The 17,510-nt window shown below is 42.3% G+C and overlaps 1 long non-coding RNA gene across 1 annotated transcript; it reads right to left on the bottom strand.

Moving 5' to 3' along the window:
• Positions 1 to 15,957: 15,957 nt before the first annotated feature.
• On the bottom strand, positions 15,958 to 17,478 carry LOC129706953 (uncharacterized). The gene is made up of 2 exons (XR_008725113.1): positions 17,270 to 17,478; positions 15,958 to 16,441 (listed from the first exon to the last, which is right to left on the bottom strand). It is a non-coding gene; the product is annotated as an uncharacterized LOC129706953 (long non-coding RNA).
• Between the last annotated feature and the right edge of the window lie 32 nt (positions 17,479 to 17,510).

Here is a 17,510-nt window from a genome sequence, read left to right as displayed (position 1 = left end):
GTTTCTTACCACTTCAAGCAGGGTGCAAGGCCACCAAATTCGTGCAGTTTCCTACCACTTCAAGCAGGGTGCAAGGCCACCGAATTCAAGTGCAGTTTCATACCACTTCAAGCAGGGTGCAGGGCCACCAAACTCAAGTGCAGTTTCCTGCCACTTCAAGTAGGGTGCAAGGCCACCACATTCAAATGCAGTTTCATACCATTTCAAGCAGGGTGAAACCACCATAAAACCACTATAAAAACACAAAACACCACATAAATACCACAATCACAGTTCAGTAGACATTCAGTGTGTTCAGTTGATTCACAGCTCAGACAGTCGTGACCTCTCCCTCCCCCATCTTGCAGAGACTGAGCCACACCCACACTTCCGGGTTTTATATTCCCTCCCCCCTCCAACCAGAAGGGGCATGGCCTTCATGGCAAGATTGACAGGATAGAGATTCTCAACATTTTTTAAAACACTAATAACACTTTTATTTTTCATTGATGGGAAGAATCCTCTGCACCTGATGAGCAGCGGGGGGCTGAGTAAGATGGACAAAAATCACAGCTGTAAGTGGTAGCGTTTTATCTAAAATCAATATACAGTGCAAACAGGAAGTTGTCAAGTTTCAACCAACAACCATTTTTGCAGTGCAGCATTTCAAAGCAGTTACCACCACCAACAACCATTTGCTGTGCAGCATTTCAATGCAACCACATTTTCATTTTCAAACCACATTAAGGGCACTCACAGTTGAGTGGACATGTGTTCAGTGTTATTCACAGCTCAGAGCGACGTGACAATCTCGCTTCCTCCATTTTGCAGAGACTGTGAGGCACAACACTTCCGGGTTTTATAGTCCTTCCCCCCTCCCACCAGCAGGGGCAGCAGAGAGAATGTCAACATTTTTAAAACATTAATAACTCTTTTATTTTTCATTGATGGGAAAAACCCTCTTGTCCTGCGCAGCGAAGGGGGACTCTGAGTACAATGGCCAAAAATCACAGCCGTAAGTGGCAACGTTTATTCAAAAATCATGAAACAGAAAAGAGGAAGTGGTCAAGAACTTGCTTTTAGTAATATAGATGTTGTGCACCTGAAATGTTAACCATTGTTTTATCTTTTTCAAATACCGATTGATATTCGAGACTCAATCAATTGTGGATGTTGGTTTACAAGAAAAACACAAAAAGTGATGGAGTAGTTCAGCAGGTCAGGCAGCATCTCTGGAGAGCATGGATAGGTGACATTTTGGGTCTGGATTCATCTTCAGACTGATTGTGGTGGGGCGGTGGAGAAAGCTGGAAGAGAGGTAGGGCAGGACAAAGCCTGGTGATAGGTGGATACAGGTGAAAGGTGTTTTTATGGGTGGTTGGACAAAGGCCAGAAATGAAGAGACTAGGATAGAAGAGGTTTGAATTGTGAAGCCAGAGGAAGGAATATAGGTGGAAGAAGAAAGGGGAATTTGAGAAATAGGTGTGAACCCAGATGGGGCATGGGAAAGGGAGAGGAGGGAAAAAGAGGGGGCTTGTTGATAGTTTGTTAGTTGCCTGAAATTGGAGAATTCAACTTTAACACTGTTTTTGAAACATATTTGTTAAATCATGATCAATCAGGTGGCTTGCCATATCGGTAACGTAAAAAACATGTGGTAGACAGGTGTCCACAAGGTCAGTGTCTCTGCCCGCCTGCTTCAGGCCTTTGGGGCATGTGGAATTCAGCTTTGTTTTAACATCTTTAGATATTAGTGAGTAGGTCATGGGTTCAAGTCTCACTCACAGAGATTTGAGCATAAAAAATCTTGGTGATGTACTGAGGGAGACTCAGAGCATAACAAAATCTTTTTGCACACAAAAGGGCACAAGGCAAGAATAAAGCAATGCTGAGCTGGAAGGTCAACATATTCTAATCTTAATACCACTCCCTGTTTTGGGTCAGGACAGGGATAAAATTAAAACTGGCCAAGGCAACCGATCACTCTTGATCGCCAAAGATCAAGATTGAACAATACAAAAGGTGCCATAACTGCGATCCTTCCCACACCATTTCTCGACGCGCCTCAGTAAAAGTATGAAGTTACAAAAAACAAATGTTTGAAAGTTTTACAAAAAGATTTTGTGAAGGCATTGCTATTGGATTGGCACCTGAAAGAAAGAAAGCCGTTTGCAACTGCTGGGCCAGGAAGAGAGTAGAAAAAGTTGTTTAGCGTAAATGGAGAATGACAAGTGTAAGAAAGATAGGAAGAGGGTCAGAGGATAACCTTAAATACAAGGGAGCAGGAGGAATGCCTGACATGCACAGCTGGCAGTATTGTCATGACAGAAACATGTCTGCGAGCAGAAGATGGACAAGAGCTTGACCTTGGAGCATATTTCTCAACCAGAAACATCACAATCTTGGCAGCAGAGTGACACTAAGAGATGGCATAACAGCTATCAAAATGGTCGAGACAACAGAGGAAGTGCTGCTTGAAGCAATTTGGATAAAAGCTGGACGTAAAAGATCAAAGTGACAACAACTGCTATTCAATGGCAGCCTGGTTCAACAGTTCAAAATGGGTTTGTTTGCACAGGCAACGAAAACTGGGGGAAGCCATAATGTCATAACCATGAGGGATATTAATATCTTGTCGATAATGTCGAGAGGTCTGGGCACATTGAAAAGGAGAAGCAAAAGGTTAAACAGTTTTGTACTGCAATAAGATATTTTTACTCTGATGTTAATTAAGTTACACATTGATACTAAATTTATTTTTAGCTATTTTGATCATGATATAACCGGGACCTCAATGATGATGAATGTTATCCGTCCTGTAAGACTGAGCAAAAAATTAATAACGTTCGCAATTCTTTGTTGAGAATTTAAAATTTTGGAACTATGGGGAGAATCAAGTGGGAACTTGATTTGACAGAGCTGGAAATGGAGAAATATGTTGAAGGAATGTGGAAAGGCAGAATATTTTGGGGGACTATGTTAATGTCTTTGGTATAGTGACACACAAAAGCCAAATGGATCTGAGCATTCATTGTTTGTATTTTCAATAGATGTTACAGTGCATAAGTGGAATTTTCTAATGAATTGGCATGAATATTTTTCTCCTTATTAAATCATACCCATTTCCTGCATCTTTTTGAGTTAATTTTTTTGTACTAAGAACAAAATAGTAAAGCTGAACATATTACCACATGGGGTTTTTAACAAGTGGTTTGCATTTCCATATCTTCTGATGTTCCCACAAAACCTATTGAACAATTACGTACTTTTGGAATATAATCCGAGTGTCTGTTTCCATGCTGTTCTTTTAAACTGAACTAAACTCTTCCCACAGATAAAACATAAAGTGCTGGAGTAGCTCAGTGAATCAGGCGGCATCTCTGGAGAACATAGATAGATGATGTCTCGGGTCGGAACCCTTCTTCAGACTGATTGTAGGTTGAGGGGGGTTGGGGGGGGGTAGCTAGAAGAGAGGAGAGGCAGGACAAAGCGTGACAGGTAATAGGTGGACACAGGTAAGGGTGTTTTTTGTTAGGCGGATTATTGGATCAAAGGCCAGAGATAAAAGCAGAAGGGGTGAGACAGAATTGAAGTTGCAAATTGTGAAGCCAGAGAAGGAATGTAGGAGCATGAAGATGGGGAGGGGAGAAATAAATAGTTCAGGTGGGGCATAGGGAAGGGGGAGAAAGTGGTGGTGTTGGGGAGAAAGAGGACGGGTTGTTAAAAGGTACCTAAAATTGGAGAATTCAGTGTATATACCGTTGGACTGTAAACTACCCACAGATGCTGCTTGTTTAAGAAGAAACTGCAGATGCTGGAAAAATCGAAGGTAGATAAAAATACTGGAGAAACTCACCTTTTTTATTGTTGTACTTGTTTTCCAATCTGCTACTCAGCTCACAAAGTTCAAGTTGCAGGACATCATCCCTCATTTTTTCTATATTATTTGTACCACTGTTAATTGCAGTTCTTCTTTGTAATCCTTTAAGAATTACTTTAAATCTGCATACCACCACCTCCCAATACCCAGGTTCTTGACCCCACTGTGAAGAAATGTGGACACTTTCTAGTGCCCCAGAAATGCCCGCATGGCGGTCTGACCCTCTATGACAGAGCAGTAAGAAGACAGCTGATTCTTTATCATAACATGATCGTACCGGTAAGAGGTCTTGAGTGAACATATCAACAATAAATGTGTTACTTTAATAATAATAATAATAAATTTTATTTGTGGGTGCCTTTCAAAAGTCTCAAGGACACCTTAAAGAATTTAACAAGCGTAAAAAACATATAATCGGAGTAAAATAAATAATAAAGACATCACCAATACACAAGTTAAAGACAGAATTCGATCCAAAGACAAAAAAATCAATAACGCAATGTGAAGAGAGAGCAGCAGCAGCTAAACCGCGCCAGCGTACACTCTCCCTTCCGACAGCCATCTTGGACACAAACTAAAATAATCACTTACACACAAAAATCATCCCCCCACAATGGTTACCACTGTGGGGGAAGGCACAATGCCCAGTCCCCATCCCCAGTTCTCCCAAATTCAGGCCTATTGAGGCCTCCGCTATTGCCTCTACGGAGGCCCGATGTTCCTGGCCGTTCTCACCGGGTGCTGTTGCCCCGGCGTTGGGAGAATCCTCTCAGCGGCTGGGTCACCTGGGACGGCCACTTCCTTACCGGAGACCGCGGCTTCCAAAGCCGACAAGGCCGCGCCGGTTTGGAGCTCCCAGGCTCCCGATGTTGAAGTTGGCGCCTCCCGCTCCGCAGACCCGCAGCCCGGAGGTGTTGAACTCGGCAGTCACAGCTCACCGGAGCTCCAGCGCGTCGATCCTGCGCGGCGACCCAGGCAAGGCATTGCCCTCTCCGCCCCGCGATAGCGCTCCAGCGCTGTGCCGCCACTGAAGCCGAGGTGCTGGGCGGTCCCTGCCAGGAAACGGCGCTCCACGCCAGTTGGTAGGCCATGAGGACAGGTCGACGGGGCAGTCCGGAGAAAAAGCTGCCTCACCGACCAGGTAGGGACCTAGAAATATAGTTCCCCCCTTCCCCCCACATTAACAAGTCTATTTCTCCCACAAACAAAACACAGGACTCACTAGAACTACAAAAAAATAGTGAATTAAACGGACGGCTGCTGGTTAGTAGCCGTCCCCCAAGATGGCTCCTCCTCCTCCTCCTCCTCCTCCTTTTCACCCCTGTAAACCCAACATGATCATGTATACAGAGGTTCCTAACCTGAAATGTCTTCTGTCCATTTCCATCCACAGATGCTGTCTGGCTCGTTGAGTTCCCCTAGCGGTTTGCCTTTGGCTTAAGATTCCAGCATCTATAGTCTCTTGTGTCTCCCTCAACTTCCTCTGTTTCAAAGAAAATAACCTTAGTTTATCCAATTTTCTTCAGAGCTAAAACGTTACTGTCAAGGCAACACCTTTGTAAATTACTTCTGCACCCTTTCAAAGCAATTACATATTTGTTATCATGGTGGTGAATTCTACACAAGTGTACACATAACCCAGCTGTTGAAAACTAGTGATAGACACATAATGCTGGAGTAACTCAGCAGGTCAGGCAGCATCTCTGGAGAAAAGGAATAGGTGACATTTCGGGTTGAGAGCTAGTGTTGTATGCTGTTCCAATATACCTTTCCTCTTAAATGCTAATGAAAGAAAGCATCCCTTATGTATTTATAACTACCCAATTAATGTGTCCCAGCTACTTTAAGTGTCAGTGTCAGTGGACATAGAAAATAGGTTCAGGAGTAGGCCATTCGGCCCTTCGAAGCCAGCACCACCATTGAATAAGATCATGGCTGATCATCCAAAATCAGTACCCCATTCCGGCTTTTTCCCCATATCCCTTGATCCCTAAGAGCTAAATGTAACTCTCTCTTGAAAACCTAAACTGCTAAATCCCCCAGTTCCACACCACACAATATCCTCCCATTTATTGTATATTGTCTTGCTTGTTGTATGTCCTAATTACATTTTCTTACACTTCTCTGGAATAAATTCCACATGTGATTTTGCTTTTCTCTCTACCCAAATGACCAGGACATCTTACCTTCCTGCATTAAGAAACGTTCACCCTTGTATTTAAGCGCATAACTTTTTGCATAATCTCCAAACTTCTTTATCATGTCCGCTACGTTTAAGTGTAAATCAATAATATAATACACTGAAGGCAAGGAAATGAATGCTGAGCCTTGGGGAATCCCGCAGTAACAATCTTCCAGTCACAAAAACACCCACTAACCATTACCCTTTGCTTCCTGCTGGAAAGCTGTTATAGATCCAATTTGTCATTAACTGTTGGAAGGAATGAAAAATGGTTTAAGTGCGGTCTTGTACAAACTTGGAACGAAAAACATGTGAACGCTGTGAAACCAATTAACAAGAAAAGAATCAGTCATACAGCAGAGAAACAGGCCCTTCGGTCCATCTCAGCCATGCCAACCAAGCTGCCCCATGTCTATGGCCCTGCTCTCATCAACCTTCTTGGTTACTTCTTCAAAAAAACTCACTTGGATTCGTGAGGCACAATCTCCCACGTGCAAAACTATGCTTGGCTATTCCCTAACCAACCCCTGTCATTGCATATGAACAACACTGAGGTAAGAACCAACACTTATTTGCCACACAGATAATGTGTTTCCTCATTTAAGTCTTAAAAATAATGAGGCTAGCAGTGTGGTAACAAGGAACTGCAGATGCTGGTTTATATCAACTATTGACACGAAATGTTGGTGTAACTCAGCGTTTGCAGCATCTCAGGAGAACATGTATAGGCGACAATTTGGGTCGGAACCCTTCCACTGAATGATTCTAGGAGAGGCAGGAAAAAAACCTGGAAAAGGGGAGGGCAGGACAGAGCATGGCCGGTAATAGGTGAACACAGGTGCAGGGTTTATTTGATAGGCAGATTGTTGGATAGAGATAAAGAGACAGGTGTGGGCCTGAGATGATAGAGTTCCAAATTGTTGTTCATGGTTGGAAAATTGGAAATTGTGCATCTATTGTAAATCACTCAGCAGCCACCGGTCGCGGCACCACACAGCACCTCCCGACTCCACACAGCGGCTTTCCCGACTCCCCACAACGGCTTTCCTGACTCCACTCTTGCGGACACAATCAGCACGGCTTGTTTACTCAGCCCTGCCTCCGGGTCTTTATTCTCCAGCGGGTGCCGGAAGGGGGGTTACCTTCATGGTGACTGACAGGCGAGAAGACCATTCTGCTGATCTCACGATTCTTTAAACCTTCATAACTTTTCTCATATTTCACCGATCGGAACAAAACATAGTGGATTGGAGTTGAGGGGAAAGGTGGGTAAGGTGGTGAAAAAATCCTAGCAATATAGGGTAGCGTTTTTGCGCAAATTTAATTACAACGCAGACCGGAAGTGGTCAAGATGAGAGTTTTAGTAATAGTATATTACACTATCAGACTCGGGAACAGCTTCATCCACTTTGTTGTCAGGCTTCTGAATGGTCCTTCCATTCACTACGGTACTTACTGTCTGATTCACCTCCACCCCATTCGTGCATTAGTTGCCTGGACATTGGACTTTATCCAGGTAACTGATGCACTACAAGGCTGAGAACTATATTCAGCACTCTGGATTGTCCCTATTTGCTCTACTTTATACTATCTGATCTGATTGGGTAGCGTACGAAACAAAGCATTTCACTGTACTTCAGTACACATGACAATAATAAACCGAAACCTAGAGCTCATTCCCCACTTTGTTCTCACAACAACTCCTCCTCATTTAAATTTTTAACAATAAGCCTAAAAATGTTAATATCTTCCTTTTAATAGGGAGGGAAACATTTATTATGTTAACTAGTTTTAAAAGTTGGACAGGAACATGGATAGGAAAGGTTTAGAGGGATATGGGCCAGACACGGACGGGGTGGGGGGGGACTCTGCTTAGATGACGCATCGCTGTTTAGCAGGGCAAAGATGGACAAGTTTGGACTGTTCGACCTGCCGAAGGCGCGGGTTCCAAGCAAAATGACTCAGGAATAGTTGCTTTCCGAGAATTATTATAAATTCAAATTTTTTATTGTTTGGTTCAATATGTATGTAGCGCCGCAGAATTTGTGAACCTATTCCCCCCCCCCCCCCCATCTCCCTTCTGTTTTTTTGTTTTTTCTGTTTCTTGTGCTAAAATTGTATGTATCAAGTACGAGCAGCTTTCAAGTCAAGTACATGTATTCGTCATATCATATCACATACTTGCTTAGATGTGCAGTTTGGCATTATTGGCTAATTTGGCTTTAGCTGTGATATGTTATGTTATTTTCCTTCCCCTCTTTTCTTTAATGCTTCCATTTTCAAGGCTGGCATCCTCAGTCAGGAGTTCTTTCCATTCTGACTTCCTGGCCTTCGCTCAAGATTTGGCATTCCCAGCCAGCAAAATGGTCCAATTAATGCTCTTCAACTGACTGTTAGGAGCAGATTGGAGCTAAGCAGAAATAATTCATCCCAAGCCAAATTTCAGTCTTTCTCGCAGTCGGGCCACAAGGGGGTGAAAATAAATGTCACTGTATTGAGGAAACCCTTGTTGTCAATATTAATGAATTATTGCACACTTTAATGGAAAGCATTGCTCATGAATGGGATAAAACAAGGATTGCTTAAAGCAGCTGAATCCCCTCTTGCACATTGGACAAAGAATCAAAGATTGTGTTTTCCTCCTTCCTTCTGTTTATGAAGGCATTGACATTGAGGGTTTTGCTGAATGCCCTCTGGCGTCTTGTCCAAGTGGGCAACATTCATACATAAGCCTAGATAATGACTATAAATGGCCTATTCATCTCTGGAGAATGTCATAGCCAAGTCCATGCAAAGCAAAGCCAGTTCCTGACGGTGTGCTAAATGATGCATAACCTGGTTATACACTTTAAATTATTGAAAAATGGGCCTGTGTCATAGTTGTAAACACATCACATTCCTTAATTTAATACTTTGACTGACTGACTTATTTCCTTCCCTAAGCTTTGTAGTTGTCCTGACATTTGCGTCTAATTCTTTCTCCTCTTGTTCCTCCAAACATTACATCTTTGAAGTCTTCCAGTTTTAGGCTTTTTCACATCTGCTCCGTTAGTTTAGTCTTTACAGATACAGCATAGAAACAAGCCCTTCGGCCCACCGAGTCTGCGCCAACCAGCGATCCCCCTGTACACTAGCACTATCCTACGCACTACAGACAATTTACAATTTACAGATGTCATGTAACCAACAAAGCTGTATGTCTTTGGCGTGTGAGAGGAAACCAGAGCACCCGGAGAAAACCCATACAAACGGCGTATGTACGCTCTCCCTGTAACCAGGGAGAACGTACATACTTTGTACAGACAGCTCCCATAATAAGGATCAAACCCTGGTCCCTGGCATTGTAAGGCAGCAACTCTCCCGTTGCGTTACTGGGTCACATAGTTGGGCCTTCCCTTCAAATGACAAGTTGCTCTGGAGCCCCTGCATTAAACCTCTCTCCATCTTAAAGATGTTTTGTAAGCCCTACTTCTTGGACTCGGAGGGTTTGGTCAGCTGGACTTATTTATTTTTGTGACAACATTATAGCCAGACAAAGCCCAATCTTGTAGCCACAATGGGCTTATAAGTGAACGATAATACAAAGATGCAAAATTCTGGAAATAGCAGGTCAGCCCGCAACCGTGGGAAGAGAAAAGCACTCAATGCCTCTGGTCAGGGACCCCTCATCAGAACTGGAATGGAGACGAAACAAGCTTGTAAAGCTACAGTGAGGGTGGGGAGCGACATGTCCATTGGGGTGAACCCATGGCTTCCCCTCTATTATTCTTAAAGAAGCCCCTGAAAGCATTTCATCCATTTCCCGCATTCCCCCTACTCCAGAATAGAATAGAATAGAACAATACAAATACATCCCCCAAATCTCCCGCAACTTCTTTTGATTGATTGAAAGATACAGCATGGAAATGGGACTTTTGGCCCACCTAGTCCATACTGACCATCGATCACCCGTTCTCACAAGTTCTATGTCACCCCACTTTCTCATCGACCTCCTACATGCTAGGGGCAATTTACAGAGGCCAATTAACGTCCAAACCCGCACGTCTTTGGATTGTGGGAGGAAACCGGAGCGCCGGAGGAAACCCACACGGTCACACGGAGAATGTGTAAGCTCCGCACAGACAGCACCTAAGGTCAGGAGCGAATCTAGGTATCTGACACTGAGTGGCAGCTCAACTGTTCCATTCAATGTCTCCTTTTCAGTTATGGTGAAAGGTCTCTAACTCAAACACTGAAACACTGACTCCGTTTGGCTTCCACAGCTGCAGCCTGACAGGTCGAGCCTTTCCAGCGCTTTTGGTTTCTGTTCTAGTTTTTTGATTTTCTCTTTTAAGTGAACCATTGTTGATTTTCTGCACATAATGTAGATGTACCGAACTGCATTTTTGTTTAATTGTGGTTTCTCTTTCTTTCTTTAAACTAATTCTGCTTCCCAAGTAAGTTGATTTTCTTTATGTAAAAGCAAACATAAATGCTGGAGTAACTCAGCCGGTTAATTGTCTGCTTTTAGTCATCTTGCAAGCTCTGCCTTTAACTAGTGAGGTTATCAGTTAGCACACCCCAGTTTTGTCAAGTTTTATCTGAAGCCTTTCATTTAATGATTTAGACATTTTGCCAGATTTCGAGTACTACAAAGGCTAGATGCAGGAAGATTGTTCCCGATGTTGGGGAAGTCCAGGACAAGGGGTCACAGCTTAAGGGTAAGGGGGAAATCCTTTAAAACCGAGATGAGGAGAATCTTTTTTCACACAGAGAGTGGTGAATCTCTGGAACTCTTGCCACAGAGGGTAGTTGAGGGTTACCATTTAGCACATGTGGCCCCCAGTTTTGTCAAGTTTTATCTGAAGCCTTTCATTTAATGATTTAGACATTTTGCCAGATTTCGAGTACTACACCATGATTGTTGTTAAATGCATGATATAAATGCAAGCCATTGTTACTTGGAGTGACAGAGTCATACGACACAGATCGAGGCCCTTCAGCTCAACCTATCCATGCCGACCATGACGCCCCATCTAAGCTAGTTCCATTTGCCCACATCTGGCCCATATCTCTCTAATTATTTCCCATCCATGTATTTGTTCAAATGTCTTTTAAATATTGTTATAGTACCTTCCTCAACAACTTCTTTTGGAAGCTCATTCCGAACCCACCACCCTGTGCATGTAAATGTTGTCCCTCGTCAGATTCCTATTATTATTATTATTATTATTATTATTATTATTATTATTATTAAAAAGCCACTTTAAGGTGCAATGTAGACTAAATTGAACATTTGGACTTCCATGCCATTTAAGTAAGGTGCACTCCTTAATTATAGGAACTTCTTCACATAATTTTTATGACCCTATTTAGCAATTATTTATTGTCATCTATAAATAAGTGGTAACTAAACTGGTCCCAGCATTACAGTTCGTTGTGTCTCCATAACTAAGGGTGGCACAGTGGTAGAGTTGTTGCCTTACAGCACGGAGTTTACTGTACGGAGTTTTCTCATTCTCCCTGTGACCTTGTGGGTTTTCTCCGGCTGCTCTGGTTTCTTCCCACACTGCAAAGACGTACCAGTTTGTAGATTAATTGACTTAGTAAAATTGTAAATTGTCCCTAGTGTGTAGGATAGTGCTAGTGTATGGGGATCGCTGGTCGACGTGGACTCGGAAGGCCGAAGGGCCTATTTCCGTGCTGTATATCTAAACTAAACTTAACTGTGGTTTATTCATGATACGTGTTATACAATGTTGTCTCCATACATAAAAGTCTTCCCTTTATCTCAGCAATGGGTCCATACAGTTCCAATAGTTTAAAATTGTTGCTTTGTTATTTTTTTAGTCACCCATATCAAGTTAATATACTTGTGCCTTGATGATGCATAAATGGCTCATAGCATTTGACAGTAATCACTTCATTGCCTTGTGACATGTTGGAAAACATGATGTACCAGCCAAATCCCTATTTTGGTGATATTCCTTGTGGAAGGAAGTTTGGTCAGAAGATTAGGAAAACTTTCAGCTCTTCAAATAAAGCAAGGGTTCCTTAATGTAGGCCTGGGAAAATAAAATTAAGACATGAAGTGGCTTCAATGACTCCTGAGAGAATGCAATAATATTGCATTCAGCTTGGGTTTTTTTAGACTTTTGAGGCCATCATTCCACGTCCTGTAGACTTACAGTGCCCTCCATAATGTTTGGGCCAAAGACCCATCATTTATTTATTTGCCTCAGAACTCCACAATTTGAGATTTGTAATAGAAAAAGTCACATGTGGTTAAAGTGCACTTTGACAGATTTTAATAAATCCCAATTTTACACGTTTTGGTTTCACATGTAGAAATTACAGCAGTGTTTGTACATAGTCCCTCCATTGTTTCAGGGCACCATAATGTTTGGGACACAGCAATGTCATGTAAATGAAAGTAGTCATGTTTAGTATTTTGTTGCACATCCTTTTTATGCAATGACTGCTTGAAGTCTGCGATTCATGGACATCACCAGTTGCTGGGTGTCTTCCCTGGTGATGCTCTGCCAGACATGTATTGCAGCCATCTTTAGCTTATGCTTGTTTTGGGGGCTAGCCCCCTTCAGTTTTCTCTTCAGAATATAAAAGGCATGCTCAATTGGATGCTGATCGGGTGATTGACTTGGCCATTCACGAATTTACCATTTTTTAGCTTTGAAAAACTCCTTAGTTGCTTTAGCTACTACGTTCATTATGCTACTACCATCAGCAATTGTATTATCAATGAAGATAAGTGAGTCAGTACCTTCAGAAGCCATACATGCCCAGGGCATAACACCCCCACCATCATGTTTCACAGATGACGCGGTATGCTTGGATCTTGGGCAGTTCCTTACCTCCTCCATACTTTGCTCTTGCCATCACTCTGATATAAATGAATCTTCATTTCATTTGTCCACAAGACCTTTTTCCAGAACTGTGGTTGCTCTTTTAAGTACTTCTTGGCAAACTGTAACCTGGCCATCCTATTTTAGCAGTGGTTTGCATCTTGCAGTGTAGCCTTTGTATTTCTGTTCATGAAGTCTTCAGACAGTGGTCATTGGCAAATCCACACCTGACTCATGAAGAGTGTTTCTGATCTGTCGGACAGGTGTTTGGGGATTTTTCTTTATTATAGAGAGAATTATTTTGTCATCAGCTGTGGAGGTCTTACTTGGACTGCGTCCCTTTCTGATTAGTAAGCTCACCAGTGCTCTTTTTCTTCTTAATGATATTCCAAACAGTCGATTTTGGTAAGCCTAATGTTTGGCTGATGTCTCTAACAGTTTATTCTTGTTTCTCACTCATAATGGCTTCATTGACTTTTATTGGCACAACTTTGGTCCAACTTTGATAAACACCAATAAACGTTTCCAAAGGTGATGAAAAGACTGGAGGAAAGACTAGGTGCTGAGAAATCTTTTACACCTGCATTAAGGAGGCAATTGCATCAGGCCACACCTGAGCAATTACAAACGTCTGTGAAGCCATGTGTCCCAAACATTATCGTGCCCTGAAATGGGGGGGACTATGTATAAACACAGCTGTAATATCTACACGGTGAAAGCAAAATGTATAAAAATAGCCTTTGATAGAATCACAGGAAAGCGAGAGGGGATGAAGGAAATTACTTAAAACTGGAGAATTCAATGTTCATACAGTTGGGTTGTAAGCTACTCAAGCTCAATATGAGGTGTTGTTCCTCCAGTTGTGTTTTAAGATATTTAAAACATTTAAGACCTCAATTATTTAGTTTAGTTTAGAGATACAGCATAGTTTAGAGATTTGGCCCACTGAGTCTATGCCAACCAATGATCATCCGTACACTAGTTCTACGTTATCCCAATTTTGTAACATGCACACTAGGGGCAGAAGCCAATTAACCTACAAACCCATGCGTCTTTGTAATGTGAGAGGAAACCGGAGCACCCGGAGAAAACCCACGCAGACACAGGGAGAACATGGAAACTCTGCAGACAGCACCCGTAGTCAAGATTGAACCCAGGTCCCTGGAGCTGTAAGGCAGCAACTTTACCACTGCGCCCCTATGCCTGCCCATGTTTTAAGACATGCAATATCCATTCAACATTAAAACTAAACATAAGGCACATCGTATTTTTTTTAACGTAACATTCCAATGGCTTCATTTGTCCATGACATGAGGATGAGAGACATCATTCATCAACATCCCTGATTCACTATAATGGCTTATATTTTGCCCTATTTCAGTCCCATCAGGCACCTGTTGACTGTTAGCAAAACCCAATCCATGTATTTTTGTAAGTTCATTGTTTCGGTGATACTACTATCAGTAACGACCTGCATGAAAGCAAATAATATTTATGTTTTGTGTGGGTAAAGTTATTCAATGTTCAGTATTTATTTTTCGAGTGGAATATGCTCAAAGCAATGCCTGAGAAACTTGATTCCAAAGCTAACCAATGTCACATTCTTTCCATAGTTCTCAAAGGTTAGGACTATCTGGATGTTGAAATCAATCTGATGCAAAGGTTTTATGACACTGCGGGTTATGTTCTGTAAATTTGTCAGAACACTTTGTTTTAATTGATCGTACTGTGCAGCTGGCTCTTGCAAGTAATAAAATAAATATTGGTAGGAAAAAGATTGTAATGACACTTTGCAGATAATCATGTGGCTTATCACTGTACTATACCATATTTGTGGTCTGTTTGCGCTGTTTGAAGCCGTTTCTGGAAAAGAATTCATGGAAAATTAATAGAAAGAATTCATGGAAAATTGGTTGTTGTAAACAGGCCAGTCACATTGTAGCAACAACAAATAAAAAGGCAAATACCCCTAAACTCTAGGATGGCTGTAATGCTGAGGCTTTATAAGTTGCTGGTCTGACCACTTTTCGAGTATTGTGAGCAGTTTTGGGTTCCATTTCTGAGGAAAGATGTGCTGACAATGGAGAAGATCCAGAGGAAGTTTATGAGAATGATCCCAGGGTTGTTTGGGTTAACATATAAGGAGTGTTTGATAGCTCTGGGCCTATATTCGCTGGAGTTTAGCAGCATGAGGGGGAGATCTTATTGAAAGCTTTCGAATTATGAAACCTAGATTGAGTGGATGTGGAGAAGATGTTTCCACGAGTGGGAGAGTCTAGGATCAGAGGGCACATCCTCAAAATAAAAGGACGTAACTTTAGAACGGAAATGAGAAGGAATTTCTTTAGCTAGAGGATGATGAATCTGTGTAATTCAATGTCACAGACGGCTGTGGAGGCCATGTCACTAGGTATTTTTAAAGCAGAGATGGATATGTTCTTGATTAGTAAAGGCGTCAGAGGATATGGGGAGGAGGCATGAGAATAGGGTCGAGAGGGAAAAATAGATCAGCCATGATCGAATGGCAGAGCAGACACAATGGGCCAAATGGCCTAATTCTGCTCTATTGTCTTATGGTCTGATGGCAACCTCTCTAGACCTTTCAGCATCTTCTTCTCTCTTCACCTTTAAGCTAATGATTTTTGATCAGACTTTTGCTCAGCTGTCCTGGTCTCCTTTGACACAGTGTAAAATTTTGTTTTGAACACAAGTACTGGAGTAACAGTGGTTCAAGCAGTATCTCCGGAGGACATGGATAGGCAACGTTTCGGGGAGGGACCTAGTCTCAAGAAGGGTCCTGACCCAAAACGTTGCCTATCCATGTCCTCTGAAGATGCTGCTGACCCGCTGAGTTACTCCAACACTTTTTGTTCTACGTGAGATTCCAGCATCTACAGTTCCTTGTTTCTGTCTTTTGTTCGATGACTGCTACTGTGGATTTCTTGGATGTTTTCCGAGGTTAAAACATTCTGTTAATGTAAGTTGTTGGTGAACTTGACCTGTTACATCTGAGAAAATACAGCAGCCAGTTTGCATGCAATAAAACTCCACAAACAGTAAATGGGCTCATATGATTCTGGGTGTAACCGGACTGTTGGCCAGGACTTTTATTGCGAAAACAAAGCATTAATAAATGTGTTTGGCAGAAAGTGGAAAATTGGCCATTTGTTTGAACTCCCTCATCCTGAAACACCCAATGGAATACACCCACCTGTACATTATTCTCATCAGCTGATCGGGTACAAATGATGCTTCGCTGTCGCTTGATCTTCCCCCTGATTTCGCCTTGTAGGAAGTCAAGGCATTTGAGCCCTGCCACATTTGCCGAACATTTGCCTCATCCTCCGGCTTAGAGCAAAAGTCCCTTTTGGCCTTTTTGATGGCCTTGCCAAGGTCATATCTGGACTTCTTGTACACCTCTGCATCGCCAGACCTGAATGCCCGGGATCTGGTCCTCAGAATGCGGATCTCCTGGATCATCCAAGGCTTCTGGTTAGGAAACACTCGGTTTCAGTGTAATGTTCAGTGAAAATTGAAAGAATTGCAGATGATGCAAATCTGAAATAAAAACAGAACATACTTGAAGTACTCAGCAGGTCAGGTAGCATCTGTGGAAAGGGAAGCAGTTAACATAACATGGAATGTAGTGCCCAAAGCAATCTCAAGATGTCACAGGAACATTGTGCTGTACCGTTCTATGAACAGATTTTTAACCACCCGGTTAGATCCATTCTAACTGTTGAACCACTAACTATTTCCTAGCCCCATTTCCTATTTTCTTATGAGAAAATGAGAAGAAACATTTTATTTTAATACCATTGTGTTGTTTCTGTTAATGTATTTGAGATTAATTTGCGACAGGAAAATCCTGCAGGATTGACAATGTTATTAACTAATCAATAAAGGGTTAGGGTTATTTGGATGGATAAGATTTGCTAAAAGGGCCATGGGTGTAGATGCAGACAGATGTTGGGTTGGAATAATTGTAATCGTTTTAAAAAACGTATCATGCCCCGAATCTGTAGGAAGGAATGCAGATGTTGGTTTACACCGAAGATAGACACGAAAAGCTGTAGCAACTCAGCGGACAGGCAGCATCTCTGGAGAGAAGGAATGGGTGACGTTTCGGGTCGACACCTTTCTTCAGACTCCAAATCTGATGCTTTTTATTAATTCACACAAGACATAAACAGGAGCGGGTTATTTGCGTTCTATTGCTTAATTTAGGGAAGTCGGTAACCATTCACTGTCAATAAATGGGCTCGTAGGTTTTCCTGTATTGCAACAGTGAGTACATTTCAACAGTGCTCAATTGGCTTTGAAGTTGGTTAACACATCCATAAGGTCACTGATATAAATCTGTCCTTTTATTTCTCTCTCACTAACATCCGCTTATGCTTCCGGATCTGCTGAGGTTTGTTTTGCGACAACAACAAAAATGCATTCGTTCTATTTTGGATCTCCAACATCCGGTAACCGTTACAGTAAATCTCTTAAGCGTTGGCAACAGTGTACTGCATTCCAACCATCTTTGCAAAAAGCATCTGCAGGGAAGAAGCTGCTGTTCAGCTCAGCGCACCAGGACTCTGGCTTTGAGCGACATGGGCAGCAACGGCGGAGTCCGCGC

This window comes from Leucoraja erinacea, chromosome 20 (assembly GCF_028641065.1).
Source record: "Leucoraja erinacea ecotype New England chromosome 20, Leri_hhj_1, whole genome shotgun sequence".
NCBI lineage: Eukaryota > Metazoa > Chordata > Chondrichthyes > Rajiformes > Rajidae > Leucoraja > Leucoraja erinaceus.
The sequence above is the reverse complement of the archived record's forward strand: the minus strand, read 5'-3'. Positions and strand labels throughout refer to the sequence as shown.